General features: G+C 46.2%; 1 long non-coding RNA gene across 1 annotated transcript; it reads right to left on the reverse strand.

Moving 5' to 3' along the window:
- Positions 1-2,665: 2,665 nt before the first annotated feature.
- On the reverse strand, positions 2,666-15,131 carry LOC103900986. The gene is made up of 2 exons (XR_657698.1): positions 14,970-15,131; positions 2,666-2,884 (listed from the first exon to the last, which is right to left on the reverse strand). It is a non-coding gene; the product is annotated as an uncharacterized LOC103900986 (long non-coding RNA).
- Between the last annotated feature and the right edge of the window lie 5,885 nt (positions 15,132-21,016).

Below are 21,016 nucleotides of genomic sequence, written 5' to 3' on the forward strand. Positions count from 1 at the left end.
GGGAAGGAGAGGGGGAGAGGAGGGAGAGGAGAGGAGAGGAGAGGAGAGGACAAAAAGGTGGGAGGAACAGGAAGAAAGTATAGACAGCAGCGTGAGAAATGAAAAGAGACAGCAGGCTATGTGCCCCTCTATAAAGGAAACACAGAAGCAGTCTGGGCTGTGTGAGCTCCACATTTCTGACAGCAGGAAAAATGGAAGTGGGAACAGCAATGCAAAGAATTTATGAGGGTTTTGAAGAATGATGTGCAAATTACGGGCTGGAGCACAGGGAATTAAAGGACTTTGACTCTGAGTTCCCACCTGCCCCTCAGTTTAGCATTAAAGTCCAATTAAGTGCTTCCACACTGCACGGGATGGTGTTGGGGGGACGCTGGGATGCCCGGCTGCACTATACTTTTGGCCAAACCCTCTTAGGGCGAGGACGGGCATTATCGGGAGGAGGTGCCTGGCTGTAGTCACATGGCAGCATCAGGGAGCTGCCCCCTGCCAGCCAACCTCTCTAGTGTCAGCATGACCAGGGAGAGACAAGTGCCACGCCAGAGGCAGCAGCTGAAAGGTTCGGTGAGAAGGTGGCAGCTAAAGGTGCAAATATCACTTCCTCATTGCAGGCTCCATGAATGACCCTGCCTGTGCAATACAGCGGATGTTTTGAATGGCAGAGCACAGGCAGTGAATCATTTTATAATCACTGCTGGTGTGTCCCAGCCTCAGTGTATCATCAAGCCTTCCTTTGGGTCAAGTAATCATTTGAGTCTGAATCATTGCCGCACAGGTTTCTCCTAGCGCAGGCTGGCATGGTCAATGAGCAGATCCAACTGAATGTTCTCTCACCGTTTCACCCATGATTCAGGAGGGCTTGCAAGGCTGGTGCTTGCGGCTTTGCCGTACAGACCCTGGCAGCACAGAGGGTTCCCGCAGGTCATGTAGTCTGTTGGGCCCTACACAAAAGTCAGGCAGCGGATTGTGAACCATGTAAGTTATCACTGTTTCCTTAAAAACTCCTCATGGGTCAAAGGGTTAGCACTTTCCCGGGCTAGAACAATGTTGGTAGCGAGCCAGGGCCTCCAAATCACAGAATAATTGAGGCTGGAAGGGACCTCGGGAGGTCATCTGGTTCGAGACCCCACTCAAAGCCAGGTTTGAATGCCCCCCTCCTCGCCCGCAGAGTCTGAGCCACCAACACAGATAAAATGGAAATCCCATGCAAGCCAAGGGAGCGCTTGTGCTGGTGGGGCCCAGCTGAGATCAAGCGGGTAAGGAGAGCGCATGAAGGGAAAAACCAGCAACATCAGGTAGTGCCAGCAGGCCACAGGAGAGACAGCGTAAACTGAGGGAAAGACCAGCAAAACCAGCAGGGGACAGAGAGAGATGGCATGTTTGCTTCCTCTGCTGCCAAGATGGAGGCAGGAAGGGTGGTGTGGGGGCATTTCTCCTTTCTCCCAGTTTGCTGCACGTGCACCAAAGCTCCTGCTGTGCAAAGGAGCCACCTCCTGACACCATGGAGGCAAAGTAAGAGCCAAGGTTGCCACAGCTGGAAGAATGAGCAGAGCCCTGGCTCCACCCTGCCTGCACAGTCCTTCCTTCCCAGGTCTTGAGAGGGTGGAGGGAAGGGGGCAACCCTCATTCCTCTCTAGGCCAGATGGGGGAAGGACTCAATAGGTCTCACCCCCACCCTGTCACTAATATCAAATAATAACAGTATTTAGCACTTCCATAATTACCTTTGCACTCTGGTATCACAGACACAGCTGAATTGGAAGTCATTAAGATCATTATAATGAGCTTCAGTGGATCCTTTCAATCGGAGGCCTTATTTAGCCAGCCCTCATTTTCGTAGTTACATCTGAATAAGCACTCTGCATTGAGGTGAGGTTCACTGATGAGACACTTCGGCACAAAGGCAGTCTCCTACTTGCAAAGGCAGAATAAGTGTCATTATGCATCATGTTTCACCAGACTTCAAAATGCCAAGGAAGGTAAGTCAGGTTATAGCTGACTCCACCTTCAACTTGTAAGAGCTGCAAAACTCTTCCCATGGACTGGCACTTGGGGAAGGTCTGCCATGACCTCCTACACATGGCAGCCATTTCTCAGCAGCTGCCATTCTGGAGGCATTCAATGATCAACACAAGCAGCCATCACAAGCCCTCACTGCAGACGTCGATTCAGCAATAATTCTTATTAAAGTGGAGGTGGCAGAAGATCAGCAGCTCTGGGAGCACCTTGTACCGGGAACAGGAGAACTGTGCTGACCTAGTGAAGGTGCTGGAAAAGACCTGGGCTTCTGGCCTGAGCTCAGGCGGAGGGGCACGTGGACGTATGGCTGTGCTGGACTGGGCACTGCTGGGGCCGGTGAGCAGAACCGTGTTCAGAGCTGTCTGCAGAACAGAGACCTGCTGGTCCTGGGTCTATTTTTAGCCTCACTGAAGACTTCTTTGTTTGGCCTTTCAATAAGAAGGAATTAAGTGCCCCTTTAATTGTGGTTACCTCAGTTCCCTGTTTATAAATGCAAATGACGGCACTTAATTTCTCCCATTTTTGTTTGTCCTTTATGTTTGGGCTGTGAATCCCTTGGGAAAACATTAAGGGCTTCTAGGTGTACCTGTCTTATTAATAATAAAAGTAATGTGCTGTTTTTGTCATTGAAGTACGAGGAAACGTAGGCACATGGAACAAACACTTGTATTGCAATTTCTTATGTTTAAAAAAAGAACAAAAAGATAATAGAGTGTAATAATTTGACCAAGAGCAAAGGTAAAATCACAGCAGCTGACTCAGTGTAACAGAAAGGACTTAATAGAGTTGGCAACGTTTCAGCCTGCCTTCTTGGGAACTTGAACACAGGAACATGTTGAGAGTAGCATAACATAATCCAAAACAGTGCCTGAATGAAAAAAAAGAGTTACTGTTGGGCAAAAGTGTTATTTTCAGCAGCAAGGAAGTTCTTCTAGCGAAGCATGAGCACAAACTTGTGTTTATTTCTTGGTGTTCTGTTACTGTCAACATTACAAATAAACCCGTTCAAGGCAGAGAATCTAACCCTGCACTGCCGGCCCCAAATACAGCTAAAACACTCTTCTAACGTGTTTGGGACCTAACAGTTCAATCCATCCTCCAGAAACAGGTAAAAACACAAGACTTGGACAAGACCCAAACAAGCTTCAGCGCAGTTTAGAAATACAGTTAAGACACAAAGCTGCTTCTCTACTTCAAGACAAACTGGCTGTTAGAAAAAACATTGAGGAGCGATGACATTTCCTGAGCTCTGGCTGTAGCTGCAGTGGAAAGGAGTTTCCCATGCTGTTTCCTTAATTAGCACAAATATGCTGACAACATTCTCCATGCTGAAATCAAGCCATAGGCCACTAAAAAGTTGATCTATCTACGCATCCAAATCTACCACATGCTGAGCCAACATGTTTCAATGCCGTAATCAGTACCCAGATTATAACATGGCTTTGTCATGCATCCAGTTGCTGAAACAGACTTTGATGTCCCAATACGAAACCTATTTGTCCTGCAGTCAGCAAATAGAAAAAGTGCCAATATATACATTCGACGTTTTGCAAGTGCTGGGATTGTGTGCTGGCATTTATTGGATCATTTTGACCACTACATGAATTTATAAGTATGACCCAGTTGAATTAGCGAAATAACATGATCTGAAGGCCAGATTCTAAGCTTGTTTAATCTGAAATAAACAGGGAATAACTCATTTGGCATCCAGTAATTTACCCTGGTTTCACCATGGAGCGATCAAGGCCACAGTTATCTCTTTACACAGTTCGATCTGAATTTAGTCCTTGTCAACAGGACATGTTATAATACGATCATGCAGCAGTCGAACAGAAAAGACAGCATGCCAATACAGTAAATATTGTATTACCAGCCCTAGGGAAAAGTTTAGCAACCTTATGACAGGTAGGGTTTAAGCGTGTGAACCCGAGCCTTGTTCCTCAGACAATTTTTGCTTTGTTGGTAACGCAGCTGGCAGAACTAACTCTAAAAGCAATTTATGCCTGGCCAGCTCATAGCTAATTCTGAGTGAAAGCTGTGACAGCTAAGCTGTTTCCTCCCGGACAAGGCAGCCAATTTTCTGCGATTGATTCAGTAAGGTTGCTGCCTGCTGTGCGGACAGGACACTGCAACGTGCCTGTGTGACTGGTCTGACCCCTCCTCCCACATTTCAGTTGGCCCTACAGTAGCACATCCCACAGTATGTCACACCATGGGGCTGCTGCTCTTGGTAGGTGTCTTCCAGGAATTCACCTCTGTCGTTACTGGTCTGTGGAGTCACTGCCCGCATTTTCCCGGAATCACTTGGCACCGACGCGGCCGGACAGCATGGCAGGTAGCCCTGCCAGCATAGCTGCTGCTTGGAAAATCTGCCCTGTGGACGTAAGCTGAGCATCTCACTGGTCACCCGCTATAACTCTTTTAGCTGGATACAAGGTCACAGTTGTGAGAGTAACAAGAATATGTCTTTGATGACATTGACATAAATTACCCACAGTTTCTTGCCAAGAAAGAAAAAGAATGCCAGAAAGTGATGCCCCATGACGAACAAATTAGATCCCATTTTGTGTCCCTTCACCTGTATAGAAAGGTTTGAATGTCACTGAATTCTGCACCTGCGACTGTCACCCGGCCCAAAATGAACAAACCCAGGCTGATGGCTACGTTCATAACTTTCCCGCTGAGCTGTTTTCTTTCCTGAATTTTATTTTGGTCCATTTATTTATTCATTTCAATAATTGTCCTTCAGTACCACAGAGCAGCTTTAAGGCACAAATACGCTGTCATCAGACACCTCAAATTTTCCTTAGGCACTGTCAGTAAAAGCATGCCCTCCACGTCTATTGCGACAGCATGGGGCTCCTTCTGAGCTGGTGGGGCCAGAGGGAAAACTAAGACGAGGGCCGGTCCTGGGAGGTCCTGCCAACTGGCCTTGGCCTCCGTTCGAGGTACAGGCAGCCGAACCCTCACAGGGGCTGCTGGACACTTCAGTGGTTACGTGGGGAAAGGAGACAGCTGTCCCTGCCTGCTCGCAGAAGGACAAGAAATGGCAAAGGTGCTTCCTCCTGCTCAGATTGCACCCTGCACCCTTGTTGCCGTTAAACAGCCTTACTCTCCCGGGGAGAAGGGGAGGGATGGAGTGAAAGTAAGTCTGACCTTCCTGGAAGAATGGACTTATTGATGCTGCGCTGGGCTGAAACCTGAAACCACTGCAACTCTGGGCCTAGAGAGAAGGAATTACCAAACCAAGCCCGGCATGATTCAGTAATGCAAACTGAGCCTCACACAGCTTCCTCTCCCTAACCCCATTCCTTCTCTCTGAAAGACACTTTGCATGTTTTAACCAAATGGAAGCAGCGATCTAGACACCAAGAAAGCTTGCTGACACCAGGCTGTGCGTCAGCACAAGCCAGAGGGACATAAATCAGACAAGGTGCAGGTAGTCAACTCATTCAGGAAGGCTTCCCCGACGTTCCCCATTCTGCTTAGGCAGCGGCAAAAAAACCATCCACCCGAAGACTGACACACCTTTGCCTCCCACTGACCTCAATATAAAACTCATATTTGGAGAACAGAACCCCATGAGCCTGGCCTCATTTACACCGGTTTTACACAGTTGCCTCCTTGGGAAATACCCCATCTTTACAGAGGTGTTCCCAAGATGAAACCTGGCTCAGCCAGCACCTCTGAGCACCGCTAACGTCTAGGTCTTTCTTCACTGACAAAAGGCCAGCATCAACATGGTTAGAAAGCTGCTTTTCCTCTCCCCCAGTTACTTTCCATTGAAGATACAGTTTAAGAAGCTCATGAACAGGAGGGCACAGGCAGCTTGGAGCCTGCAGACCCCTCATGAAACACATGAACAAGCACCACGCAAACTTCCCCTGCAGTCCCACAGCTGCTGGGCTCTGACCAGGAGGTACCACCAACACAAGGGAAAGTTTCCACAGTCCCCTTTCTCTGGAGGGTTTCTGCTGCACTGCCATGGCTGAGCTGCTAGTTTAGGATGTCAAAGTCCTCCCTGCTGGAAATGAGAGCACCGCTCTCAGCATACACAGCACTTGAGCTGGCATTGGTTTCCTCCTATTTTCTAGCCCTTGCCACGGCAGCTTGAAAGACGTTTTGGCTTATGCCTTGTTTACAAACTCAGCTCAGAAAAAAAAAACAAGTTTTAGTTTGCTGACCAAAGGCCAACAGGCCTGACCCCAGTCATTAGCTGTCCAGGTGATTCGCTGAAGAATTAGAGAGTGCTAAACAGAAAATGCCCAAGACTGATGGCTTGAGAGAAGTCTTGCCCCATTTCTCATCCCACAGACAACACTGTGACCAGTGAACATACCACAGCACGCTACACAGAAGACATCTTCTTCATCCCAGACATTGTAAAATACTGTACTGTGGTACAAGCTGGAGCAAGGATGTGGTGCAGAAGTCCCAGACAGCCTTGGAGGCAGGATTACTCATTTATTTATCACAAAACTCAGATGAAGTTGTGCTGCTTATATTGCTATAGGGCAAGGAGGGGAGACAGACTTTTTACATTTTCAGGAGACTTGTTTTAGCAACTGATGACATATGGCAACAGGATTGTCCAAACTTCCCTTAGCTCAAGAATACAAAATCCTACTTCCCCATATTATATCGTTAGTTTGCTAGCCACCTAGTCAGGTACTATTTAAAGCCCTAGGCTTTAAATGCTTCTTGGCTAGTTCTCTGCATTGCCCTCTGCCCTGCCATAGGGAACAAGACCCTCGCTTTGGGAAATCATTTTCCATCAAAGTTGGCTGAGCTGGCTCTGCCCTTCTCCCAGAGATTAGGTGTGTCTACAGCCAGGGTCTTGAATTGACAAGATCTCAAAGAAATAAGTAGCTTACACAGGTGGAATTACGTAGAGATAATGGAAATAAACACCCGCTCGATATTTGAGGAGTTTCTGTGCACTGTTTCACTTATGTCGACTAGCCCACAGGTGCCCTACAAGTTAACGATACCTCAGATGACTTGTTTTTTCACACCACCCTCGCATGTTTCTAAAAGCATCTCTCCTTTTGATCACATGGCAGCAGGTACTGACTTGCTTACACACACAGCAGTGTTACTAGTGACTGTGCTAAACGCATGCTGCACAGGTGAGCCCTGCAATATTGTCTGTGGCTACAGAGCCATCACCCCACCCACGCCGTCACGTTTTTCTCAGCATAACCCCAGGTATGGCCCTACGCAATGCCTGGCCACTTTCAGATGAAAGCTTGCTCTTCTTCTCCTCCACCCCTCTGAGCTCAGCAATCAGGAATACAGAGGAAAACTTCTGGCCATTTGCGCTCGGAATGAGCAAACAACCAGCCCACACTCTGTCCGGCAGCGTGAACGCCAGGTTATGTGAGGACATGCCAGCAGAGCCCACATACCACTGCTGGGTTATGAGCCCTTCAGATCCGACTGACTCTGCTCAGGAGACTGAAATATAAACAGCACTTTTCTGGGAGGAGCAACTCCCATCCAAATACTCCTGCATCTTAGTCACAGGTTAAAATAAATAAATAAACAAAGCCATACTAATCTCCCAGTTGGCCCGCTCGCAGCCATGTGACTGGCGTCAGCCTTCGCCCCGAGGTGAAATATGGACCCAAAGGCTGGGTCCTGGCTTCGCGGTGCTCCAATGGCACACGCGGGACGGGCAGCAGCCCCTAACTGGGATGGCGCGAACTTCGGCTTGTGGTGTAAGGGAACACCCACCTGGCAGACAGCAGAGCCCAGCTGCACGCCACCTGCTCCCGGCTCCATCACACTTACATAAGAGAAATACTGAGGGGGCCAGGATACATTTAACCCAGAAATCCTCACGTGACCACGTGGATCCGAAGCGAAGCAGAGCAGACCTGGGTCTGCTTTCCATCCTACGTGGAGCCACATCTGGGAAGCAAAGCAAACAGGGGCCACTGCGCAGCGGGGGCCTGAGGAGGCTGGGGAACAGAAGGACTAAGGCAGTAGTTGCCTCTTCCCCCATCCTTTGGTGAGCAAGAACAGCTGTGCTGGGAGCCAAGAGGGCACACTGGGGCAAGATCAGTCTAGACTTGCTCTGTTTCTTGTCCTCCTTCCCACAGCATCTGCTGCTGGCCCCTGTCAGAGGCAGGATAAAGAGCTAAGTGGACCTTGCATCCGGCGCAGCGCAGCCATTTGCACTCCCCCACCTTGTGAGCTGCGAGTCTGGCCAAAGCTCCTGTGTGTGCATGAAAGACAATCTCAGCATTAAATATATTCCTCCTCTTTATCCAAACTAGAAATGGCTCCTCAGCCTACAACATCACCAGGCTATGTTAAAACATCTAAGTATAATCAGGAATGCAGCTGGAGGTCTAAGCATAGAGTGAGCAACCACAAGCATACATTTTAACAGGAACTATCCCAATGGGCTCTGAGAGCTACATACAGTATATCTGCCTGTTGCTAATTATATTTACTGGTGGTGGTTGGTTTTTTTTTCCAAGCTGAAGATGAGTCAGAAAAAGAAAAAAGTCCTTTATTGTTGTGGAAGCAGAAGGATGTCTCCTGAGGGTGTATGTAATGCACTACTGTCACGGCATGACAATGGAAAAACTGACTGCTGAGCCAACCAAACCCCCATAAATACCTAATGATATCTCTCCTGGCCCAGATTTTCTACAAGTCAGTGCCTGAACTGCATACGAAATGACAATCGATATGAAAGGATCTCTCTTCTTAACAGAGCCAGAATTTAAGAGCCCAGCTGAGCATTATATTCCAGTTCATACAAAGAGATCCTTTTAAAGGTCTGTAACAGTAACTTAAAGGTGGTGATCCAGCAAAAAAACTACTAGGCCTCTCCTCACCTTCTCCCGCATGCCTCCCGCCATTAGCACAAAAAAAAGCTGGCTTCAGCAAACAGGCATCATTATTAATTACAATATGGTGACAGAAACAACGTGTGCTTAGGGATGTTATTGGGTCTGCATTCACGTGGGACAAGAACAAAATTTTCTTCCTTTCCTTCTTCTTCTCCTCCTCCTGGCTTGGGTAGCTCCACCGCCTCGTGTACTCGGCTGGGGAGGCAGCCGTGCCAAGCACCTGGCCCAGTTACAGGTATGCACACAGGGACAGGGAGCCCGTTGTGAGAAAACCCATCCTTAGCAAATTTCTCTGGCCATCGGCCAGCCTCCGCACGTTGGGCAAGTGACTCTCCCCGGCCGCGGTTACATCAGTCACCACCACCTCCCTCAATGTCATGGCACGGGAAGCCGCTGCCAGGGGAGAGAGAGAGAGAGGCAGTCGCTGGTTTTTGGAACTGGCTGTCCAAAAAACATTACAACACCCTCACCGGTTTCCAGTGGGTTTGCTCAGTTCCTCCCTTCCCGTGAAGACCACACAGGCTTCGCGAGGGCGTTTCGCCCTGCCGCAGAAAGGCAGTCTCTGGGGCCTGCCGCTCCTGGCAGCTGCTCTGCAGCAGTGTGATTCCCTCGACTTCCTCCAGACACTCTCCCAGTTTACACCGAGGGCCAGAACCAAACTCAAAAGCTGATATTTAGGGGAAAAAACATAGGTGTTTTCTTATTTTTATATTTTTTTCCAGAGGGAGATTCTCCATGCTGCTCCGCCCCCAGCACAAGGGGGAGGCAGGGCTGGAAGGGTGAGCAGACCTAGAAGCCCCTCATGGCTCCACTCCCTCCTCTCACCTGCCTCTCCTCTGCCTGCTCTGGTCCCTCACGCCCTGCCGGACTTGCACACCCTTGGCACAGAGGCTGCCCAAGGCAACCCTGGTGGGAGACCAGTACTCCCTGCCTTCCCAAGCCACCAGGTCGTAGGGGCCCAGGCCAGGACCGCCAGCCCCGGGGGCGCACGCTGCACCTGGGAGGAGGCAGGCTGGAGCACCACTGCTGGTAGGGCTGACAGCCAAATCCCGCTCTCGGCTGCTGCCCCAGTGTAAATTTAGAGCAACCCCCCCGCAGCAGTGATCGGGGATTTGTTCTGTGTGAGGGGACAGAGCAGACCCTGGACAAGGGATGGCACTTCAAGACAACCATCTAGGGCCCGGTGTAAGCACAATCACCTTATAGAAGAGAGCAAAACTGGCAAACAAAAGTATTGCTCCTGGCATGCGAGTACTTCCATATTGATTCAATGCTTAGAAACGCACTGAAGTAAGGATACCCTTTCTTCACACCCTCCAGCAAATTCACTTTCACTCTTGGCAACCTGCTGTCTCCGACCCCTCAGCTCCTTCACCCTGACGGCAGCAGCACCCTCCTACAACGGCGTCTCAACCCTCCATCGCCGGACCCCGCCAGCCTCTGTGCTGCCTCCCCTCGCTCCCTCCTCTGCTTCGCCTCCTGCTTTAAGTCCTTCTAGAGGAGGAGCTGAAATTTCTGCAACGACCGTCCTGCAACATAACCCACCACGGGCCTGACTACCCTAGCAAAAGCAGGGAGAAATGCTTGCTGAAGTCCACGGGGAAGCCTTCACCCGGGAGGGCGGCGCAGCTGGGCCTCACACTGTGAACCTGCCCCCCAGGCCCTGCCTCTCCTGGGACAGGAGCCCATGCAGGTTCGCAAGCTGGCCAGATTAGGGTAGCTTTTCTCCAGTCAGAGGCTCTGGAAGGATTATTTGGCTGCAACATATCATATGACTTTGTTCTTAGAGTTACATTTTAACTGAGAAAGTTTAACAAGTATGACTTATGGGCTTCTAAAATTGGCAGCAGAAAAATGAGCTGAGGAAGTCATGGAAAAAAACCACAAGCGAGGCCATTCCATGTTATGCACAATTTCTGGGCTCTTTTTCCAATCTTCTGTTTTTTTGGATGGTGGAAAATATTTTCCAGCTACACAGGCCTGGCCTCACTAAGTACGTATTTATGCCAAGTTTATAAAAAGCAGCTGCAGACAGAGTTGAATGAAAGGATTACACTGCTGTCTGTCTTCCAGAAGGTGCTTCAGTTCACACCCTGTCCCACAGAGCGAAGCTCACTTCTCAAATCTCCATGAATTTATGTAAAGAGGGACAAAATTTGAACTGCACAATACAAACGGCTATGGCTGGGCATGCAAATGGGCATGCAAGCATGTACATCTAGCTAGCTGGCTAGCTAGGAGCGGCTCCTAGTCACTGCTAATGCTGGCTTTTAGTGCTTGAAGTTTGCCACCATTCCTCCAACCTCTTCCCACCCTACAGCCCGGTCTATCTTCCATGAATACAACGATGGGTAGAGGGCTTTCAGGGTCGAGACCCCGGTCTCAGTGTACCTCTGCTGCCTGCTTCATGTATACCTGCTCTCCAGTTGCTCCCACTGAAATTCAGGCTTCACCAACTTCACGTACTCCCAGGCTGCCAGGCTTTAAGGCTAGAAGGGATCGCTGTAAAGCATGCAGCCTGACCTCCTCCGCAGCACACTGCCACCGAATTTCAATGAGGAACCCGGGCAGCAGAGGCATAACCTTAATTTTCAGCTGTGTCTTGTCACAGCCTTGGCCTGATACACTAGTCACAAGAGGAGAGTCACAAATAATTCTTCACTCTCCTAAACAGAATAGCTACAGGGGGTGCGGGGAGGACACAAACTGAAAGTAAATGGATATAAAAAGGTAAGGTAGGTGGTAAGCTGCAGATAGTACATTACAGATCTGTACCCTGCTGTTTTTGCAGTCGAGTATCTTAGAATAACAGTACTGAGAACGACAGTGTTACATCAGGAATATCGGTCAAGACAATATTTCCTGGCAATTGTTTGAGAAATGCTTTTCTCACAGCTAATTGCTCCCAAGAGGCTGTGTTTTCTCTGATTTTAGAAGGAGAGCGGTTAAGAAAGAAGGTTTTTAAACCTCTGCACCCTGCTGTGGGACAAAGAACTGGGGGGGGGGGGAAGGAAAACAGAAAGAAAAGAAAAAGGCACAACAGCTGTAATGTTCTATGAAACGATTTTGTTCTGTTCTCTTGCCGGGGTGGTGGGTGCAACCATCAGTTTGGCAGAGATAAATACAGAAAAAGCAAGAAATTTTACAGGAAAGAAAAGGGGAGTCCCAGCTGCAGGAGTACCACATTGCCATCTAGTGGCACCGGCTCTGGGAAGCCAAAACACATGGGGCTCTGCAGGCTCTCCACGCCTGCCCTCTCCGGTCCCTGGGTCCGGGCAGCAGGCACGCTACCTGAACGTGGGGCCGTTTCCCTCCAGTGCTTTACAACCACGCTTGACAACTGCAAAACCGCTTGGTCTATAAAAGATAGGTGTAGGAAGGAAAGGGGAAAAGGGAAAAATTCCACCAAAAGGGAGTTTAAGACAAACTGGGCTTTCCTGGGAAAAGCTGGTGTTTACACTGAGGCCCGCTGATTCCCATCTTTCATTGCTGCTGCATACAATGCTACCGCAGCCTCGGCATGTTCTGCGATTGTCATATGGACATCTACAGCAAAATGATGGGCTGGCAGGAACAGCGAGTGCCACCTTGACCCAAGGAGACAGGCCTGAATCTAAAGCTGATGCCCTGTTCCCAATCGCGTAGGACCAAACGCCTCAGTACCTGTGTGCCCGGATGCTATCTGCAGTGCCACCCCTGAAAATTTAACTCCACTGTGTGCCTCTGCGATGACACATTTCCTTTGTATTCTGAAAAGAATACAAATGTTAACCTTTCAACACTGAAAAAAAGAAAAGCCAAAATGCTAAGCCCCTTAGATAGCAAAAGGCAGGCACTCCACCTTTGGAAGACACCCAGCAAAGGGCAGCGAATGAATTATTTTGTATGACCTTCATGCAGCAAGTTAAAAAGCAAAAGGAGCTTTGGTGTATGTGAATTCTGATGTTCATCGAAAGATGTTAAATTGGAAGGTCCTGGCTGCAGCAGACTTCTCTTTAGCCAGAAAACAAAAACACTCCCAGTGCCTGAACTCTGCCAGAAGAGACCATCATTTTGGGAAGCAATAGAAGAAGCTTTGCATCAGGCATCCAAGACTGCCCACAAAGGTCTGCCTCATGGCAAAGTGCTTTCTGTTCTTGCACTTCCCACTGGAAATAAATGACCACTCTCACACCTTATGGGCAATGAAAGGTGATTAGCAGCAGACTGCATTTGGCCCTGGTGCAAAGGACAGTATGTCTAGCTAATCATTAGCTCCGTGTCTTTGGTTCCTGAGTCCTGTGAAGCTTCACAAGAGCGCAACTGTACTGTATGTGCCCTAAGCAGCCATGTCAACAAGGGTGATATTCTTTGACATTAGCAAAAATAACGTGGTCTTCCAAGAAGAAAGGAAAATGCAGTTAACTTCCCCAAAATGAAGATAATCTATGCTGCTCCAGTGAATCAGTCTTACAGCAGCATTTCTTCAAAAGCCCAGAGTGATGACCTCTACAAATACTTTGGTGACTACGAATACTATGACGACCTACAAATACTTAGAATTTACAAAATCCCTGCTGCATCAATCAACAACAAAGCTTGTGTTGTCACCCCCTGAGACCAAGCACACAACATCTGCAACATTACCAGGAGTTGGGGAGGCAGGATTTGAACAGTAAGATTAAAAAAAAGGAAAGGCCATGAAGGATCCTGAGTCTGAGCCATTGCTGGTTCTGTCAGACTGCAATCTGTTTCTTAATTTTTTTCTCTAAAATCAGGGTGAGATCACTGTTTTTATTGAAAAGGTGCTGCCCAAGGTAGGAGACATCCATCTGTGAAAAGATCTACTACAGTCTAATGACAAATATTATCAGCCCTGCTGAAAAATTTTGAGGGCAACCCAGCAGAGAAAACACTGCTCCCGACCGTGGCAGAGTCTCATAACAAACACCATCCTGGAAACAACCAAAATGAAGGGAGGGATTCTACACAGGAGCCAATTGTTTTCCCTGCTTCACATTTTGTGACAAAAAGCATGGGGAGAGCACTGCCCCAATATCAATACATTCCATCCCAGGGTCTCTGTGTGCTTCAGAAAACCAGTTTAACTTATCAGCACTTACTTCCAGAGTTGCCCAGAGAAGCCAAGGTGCCCAAGTGGTTAGCTCAAGCTCCCACTAAGAACCAGTCTGTTGGTTCTTGAGGGTGGCAGAACACAGCAGTCTGATCATCCGACCTTCTGGATATATGGCTACCATGTAGCCAGCTCCTTCCAGGCATATCCTCCTCTCCTTTCCAAATACTGGCTCCAAAGCGGAAAAAGGATAGAGCCATCCTGGTCAACAGATAACATCTGCTCTAACCACAAGGACTTTGAGCGTCAGAAGCAAGCTTTAGAAGGCTGCATTGTTTTTAAGGATGGGTCAACTGTCCAAAACTGGGCTACAACTTTCTCTCAGTAAAGTACCTCTCCAGTTTTCAACCGTTTTATCAAGTTGTCATGTATTCACAGTTTGCAGTCCAACTTCTAGGATGGACGCTGACTCACTGCATTGCTTTCTAAGCTGTTTGCCTTGCTTATGCCTGCTTAATACCTATGTCCCAGCTTTCCTATTTGCACGATGAGGTCACTGAATTTCAGGCGCTATGGCATAGGCTGATTACTAAGTTTTGACAGAACAGTCAGAGCTCCTTTTAAAGTTGCTATCAAACAGCAAGCCAGATTTCTGAAAGATTGCTTCTTACATTTGCAATGCAGAAGCCACTTATGAACTGCAGGACTGCCAGCAGAGTAATTAACCCAGTGCTCGACAGTTTATGTTATTTGATTTCAGTTTGGGTGTGTGTGTGCGTCAAATGTTTTCAATTACAGAGAGTGCCTTTAATACTTTTTTTTCTTTTGGTAGGTTTCATGCTTTATAAGCATATCTATGGTTGGTTGAGGTCTGATTTTTCCTGATGATACTAGTAACTAGCACTGATTAGCCAACTAGTCTAAAAATAATGTGATGTGGAAAAGGAGCAAGCTTTAGAGCTTCATACATAATTCAGATAAACAAAACACCCACCCAATAACTACCAAAACAATCATACTATCCTAAACCTTACCTTCTCCCTTCCTGTGTCACTGTCCCAATGTCCTGCTCTCGACTGCTTAGGTTTCCATGAGGAAAGGACCATGCAGAGTAAGTTACGGGATCAGGACCGCAGACTGTGAGCTTGCAGAAGCAGAGACTTCATCTTGACAGATTCTTCAGAGTGCCACACACATCTCTGCTGATACACAAGTAATAATAATAATTTCATGCTAAGAATTCTGCCAGTGCCAATGGCCAGTAGATAACATCCCTACAGAGAAGTAAAAAAGGGTCCTTAGTTCTGTCAGACAACTCCCAATATAAGCCAAGGGGCCTGATGTTAAAGCTCAAAACTTCAGATGGAGAGATAAAAGCAAATGAAATGTAAATCAAATAGCAATGCCTCATGGTTATGCAAACTCAGCCGAGTGTCATTATAGCAAACACCTGAACCAGAAGAACTCAAAAAACATGAGGCTGCAACCTGGGGTCAGATGGGGCTTCTCTTCTTCATATAGGCAAAACCTTCCACCTCCTTAATTCTAGGAGTTGGTACTCTTCATTGCAGTAACTTACAGGACCAAGCAATTACATTATACCAGGTCAATGTGTGGTGAAAGTAAATTTCTATCAAAACCAGACTGTTCCCACCAATAATGAGATACTGCTATGAACTGATTAGGCATGTACTATCAATTAAAAACACCAGAGGAGAGTTTCTCAAAGAACATGCTTGCTCAAGAATCCCTTTTCTCCATTTCTCCATTTAATTAGCCATTGCATTATAATTAACAAATTCATGCAATAATCATCGTCATTTTAATCATCAAAGCTGAATGTACATTCCTTCTCATTAAATAATATTAAATACAACAAAAGGTGCTAACCAGGTTGTTTCAGAGCTCCAGGAAATGCTCTTTTACATACATGCCAAAACAGGCAAAGATTGTTTTGTTACAGCAAATTTCTGTATCTTCCGGGCTATCTTACAGGGTGTAACGTATCCAGATTGACCTAAAGAAGGAGAAGCATGGTTTACAGAGACAGTATCTTTTATTGAACAGCTCTCTTTCTCTAGATACTTGCCATGTTTTAAGCAGACTTTGAAGAATTTCTTACTAACAAGTTGAACGTTTGGAAAAATGCTGATTGACAGCTACAAGGGCTGAAAACTTCCAATTACTTGTACGGCATCAACATACACTTTCCCCCTGGAAACACACCTCAGGAAGCAGAGAAAAACCACTTCTGAGGTGCAGGAGTAGTTAAGATTTGGTCTCAAGCCAGGGTGCCACTACGATACAAATAGCTGCCTCCATGGCATGAGACCCCACCAGCTCACTTCGCATCAGCTACAGGATTGCAACAGGGTGAGTAGATCTTGCCACCTTAAGCTGAATCTCAACCAGCAACGAAACTGCATCCCGTCACCAACCTATAACATCTTGCCCTTTTTTTTTTTTTTGGTTGGCCCTCCTCACACAGGCCATCACAGCCAGAGTCCAACTCCAGGCAGGGGCTCAAGATGCAGGTTTCTCTTCCACCCCTACTGCAGTTAACAGGTGCTCTCCTTTCACTCCAGCTAGCAAAGCTCATCCAGAAAAATCACAGCTGGGCAGGGGAAAACTCTCCTCTTGCATGCCTGGGAACGAGATTCAGTTGCATTTTGTTGCAGAGTTTAAGCTGTACTATGCAGCTGGCTTATCTATATACCTGGTTTGTGTTGAAGGATGGAGAGAAAGAAAAGGGAAATCCTAATCATGTCATCACAACAAATGAAACATACAGGATTTTAAATTTTAAAAAGGCAAAATTAGGCATCAGTAGAAACATATGCCACTGCTGCCCCACTGATCCTGTCTTATACACTGTACCAAATTTGTCTGGACAAAATGCTGCATTGCATCACCTCACCAGACAGGAAGATTCTAAAAATTAGGATTTTGCAGGATGAGCTTGCACAGAACGCGTGTGCAAAACTGCCCTCTGCTGTTTAGATTAAGACCTGCTCAAATAAATGATCGTGTGACCAAATCAGCTTTTAGTTGTAAGGGTCCAAGTTGTGAAGAGGCAGAACTATCTGACTTCAGCTGTTTTCTGCCTTCACGCGCAGTAGAAATTTCATACATGAAAGCCGCTCATAACTGCCTTGCAGCACGGACCATCCGGACAGATTTGCAGGCTGTAGCAAGATTGTGCTAACTGCAACAACGCTCCATTCAGCAACTATCACATAGTGGGTGAGCACCAACAGACATCCTCTCACCCCAAAGATGAGTCAAGAACATCCTCAGGGTGTAAGGGAAATAATGGTAGTCGTGAGCGCGTGCTGCAGGAGGACATGCATCTGTCAAGCCATTAAATCAAGGCCTGACCTTTACAAAACAGGAACTGGAACTATACGTCTGGAGTCAAAAGCTTATAGCACAGAGGCCTTTAAGAGCTCATGATTATTAGGTTACAGCAGCGATTGGAAAACAGGGTAGTGACCTTATCAAAAGACGTCCAGCAAATATTCTGTAAAACTAGCACCTGTAAGCCCCTACTGCAGGGAAAGAAGTGAGAACCTGGATTTTCTTTTCAAGAACATATGGAAACCACTGTACTTTGAAAAAGCCACCCATTATCTAGTGCCAGTATGCTGGACAGTTTGGTACAGAAACATCACGGAAGGGCCAGCTGCCTTCTATGGCTTCACTCACACATTCATACACAGGCCGTGGCAAATTCTGCCCTCCAAGAACGGCATCAGATGTCCACATCTTCTTCTTTGGGAAGCTCTGTTTTGGTACAAATGCAGAAAACAAGTACTGTTACCCGCACCAGAAGCTCAGTTTCAGGAGCGCCTCTGATGAACGCTAGCCCAGTCCTCGTGAATTAAGTACAAGTTTCAGCTCTTTGCAACAGGCTTTTGGTCAGATTTGACTGCTGTGCAGACGGGCCTTTTTTGGTCACTGCATAAAGGAGACCATAAGCTCTACTGGTCAGTGTAAACACACAAATTAAAAACCAAACCAATACTTGGGTACAACAGAAGCCTTGAAGAAATTATTTTTTTTTCACATCAGCCCTTTTCACACCCATATGTTTAAAAACGCAGAAGCATTGGTGTACAGTACAACATGCCTTTGAAACACTTGCTGAAAGCACTTAGTGACCACTTCAAAGATTCCCTTGAAGTTTAACTCATGTTAATTTTAACACAACGGTCATGTAGGGCCACTGTTCAGCCTAAGGGACTTTAAACACACCATCAACAGATGTACAAATGAAACTGAATTCAGATTCTTCTGGGTGCATAAATAGCTGGAGCTTTATTTTGATGATGGCTGGCTGGCCTCCTACACAGCAGGGCTGGGACTCCTTAATTTTTCAAGTTAAGGGCAACAATAATATTCTGTCATCCCCCAGGGTAAGGAAATCGGTGCCAGATGATTCAGTGTGTGCCTGATCACTCTGGTTTTCGATTCAATTCCATTATCTAGAAAACTTAATGGTGAGACATCAAAGGTAGTCCTGCATGATCATGAAACTAGATGGGTCTTTTTCTATAAAAGCTGCGGGAGCAGCTCATAACTGATGATAGGAGACTTCCCAACATAAAACTAGCAGACCTCTGATTTCCTTTATGAGAAATCCTTAGTGCTGAAAACAAGTGCCTTGTTCTTGGAGCACCACAGAAGGAAAGATGGCTCTTTCTGGGAGAAAGATTAGTAGTTTTACCTGCAGTAAAATAAGATTACAGGTCTTATTCACCAGCAGCTGTGAGCTCAGCAGCAGCAAATCCACAACTGGAATGGCTCACTTCCACCTTTTTAATTTGCACAGGTGAAAAGAAATACAGTACTATGCACAGCTAATGCAATGGCATTACTACTACTGATGCAATAACATCCATCATTACCACTGCACTTCCGATGACCTGCACTTTGCTTATGTCTGAAACCAGTTCTAAATTACAGCCTCCTACATCTGTGGGCTGTGCACGCTAGCTACGCCAGCGTCAGCCTGCCATTGTTGGAGCAACAGCAAATTCCCATTCTAGACAATATCTTCAAGTCTTCACAGTTTGTAAGGTATTAGCTTCAGCGGGTGATTTTGGAAAAAAAGTCTTAAGCCTCGTTAAAAGGATTCATCATTCCCACCCTATTAGCCAAGGCACTCAAAACAGGTATCAGAGTTTGCTCTAGCATACTAACCAGGTATTTCTGGGTTATCAAATATGAGAACCAATTTGTACTTAAGGCTTCATTTAAACCTATGCCATCTACAATTTTGTTTGCATCTAGCTTTGCAGGATCAAGAAAACTAAAAGGGATTAGAGTAATATGTGTGTCTATGACGTTTATTAAAGCAATGGCCATTTGTGGACATAATCAAGACTATCACCAGGTCTTCCATCAAAATCAGAAGAATTGACACCCAGGTTTGCTAAAACATACTTCGTTCAGAAGAGCTTTCCCATAAGCTAAACTGTGAATTCAAATTGTCATCATTATACCAAAGAGTGTAGAAAATTGTTCAAGTTTGAAGGAAGGGTGCCGCTTTTGTCTTATGCTGTTTGGGTTTGTTTTTCAAGGCAGGGTGGAAGAGTTTGATTTACCTTAAGATGATATTAGAAGCTGAACCAAAAAGCTATTACACTGAAGCGACCGCCACCAGTAAGGACAGCAGGTAGATATGCTAACAGTTCTGTCAGCATAACCTATGAATTCTTACTTTTTACTTTTAAGGGTTAGAAAGGAGAAGAAAAACTCCTCCAAAAAGCCTCACTGTACTCATTAAAAATAGAACCTTCTGCAATTTCACAGTATTTTTATTAAGTATTCTAGGTGCAGAATAACTTTGTCCCTCTAAAATAAACTAAAACAGCAAACCAGCCATTGTCACCTGAAGATTATGGCTACTAAGTTTTACTTTTACCTTATGCTACCTGAACAATTCAAGCACAACAAAAAGACTAAACTACAGCCAGCTGTTCAAGAAATCTTTGTTCGTACCAGCCATTAACTTCAGTATTTGTCACATTATAGAAAGATTCAATAGCACCTCAAATCTTGGGAAATTGTGTTTTCAAGGGGTTAAGTGGGAAATATCTCTTCCATGGCAAACCATCTAAGCAGACTGACTCAGCAAGAGCCATTTCTACTCCCAAACTCAGGTATTTGACTGCTAGGTGACCATGAACTACCCACTCCTCAAAAATTCTGTGTGAGGCAATTTGACACGTTGAGACCTACGGTTTGGAAGAATCTGCCTTTACAGAAACTTACACCAGGCTGAAACGAGACAGAGACAGATGGGGATGCTGGCTAAAGTGCTCTCAGAGTATCTCACTTCTACTTGGACAATGCCACGTAGTACCTTACTAGTAATGTGTCGGCATCATTAGCACAAACTATCAGCTGGTCTGAAAGACAGACACCTCGAAGCATTCTCCTCCTTAAGTTAAAACAAGTCACCGTGCCAAAAATAAAGAGCTACATTTTTAATTGTTTCTTCTGACACCCGAGTGGCGATAGCACAAAACCAGAGAACAGCAGAAGCCAATCTGTTTTGACATTCAGAACCTGCTATCCATGGAAAACTTGCTTTCAGAAGTATGCTTCTGCTACTCACTTGAGTCTGTACATTATTTACCTCCTTTTCACTGGCAAAGGAGAACTTACCTAAATTCAAGTTTACAGTATCACACCATACCGAAATTTTACATCATCTTGCTAATTCTGTTAGCTTTAGCTAGTTTAGCCTGGGGATATCATCATCTTACCTTATCAGTGCAATTTTTTTTAAGGCAAACACCAAAGACTGTTAACAACCATTTTCTATGGTCTTGAAGACTAGAGACTGAAACATTAACTGCCTATCTCGCAAAAAGGTTTCAAGCTTTCCAAAAAAAGCTCTTACAATCTGCCCCAGGTTCTATTCCAAACAGCTTTATTTCACACACCTGCATTAACAGAGTTTTGTGTTTGCCAGATACAGTTTTGACTTGCATCACTTTAGATGTTACTGTTCCTGACAGAAATGGATGTCATTCTTTCTGCAGCCAGTCATCTATTACCATTCTGATTTGCC

This window comes from Aptenodytes forsteri, unplaced genomic scaffold, assembly GCF_000699145.1.
Source record: "Aptenodytes forsteri isolate BGI_AS27 unplaced genomic scaffold, ASM69914v1 Scaffold132, whole genome shotgun sequence".
In the NCBI taxonomy this organism is placed as follows: Eukaryota; Metazoa; Chordata; class Aves; order Sphenisciformes; family Spheniscidae; genus Aptenodytes; species Aptenodytes forsteri.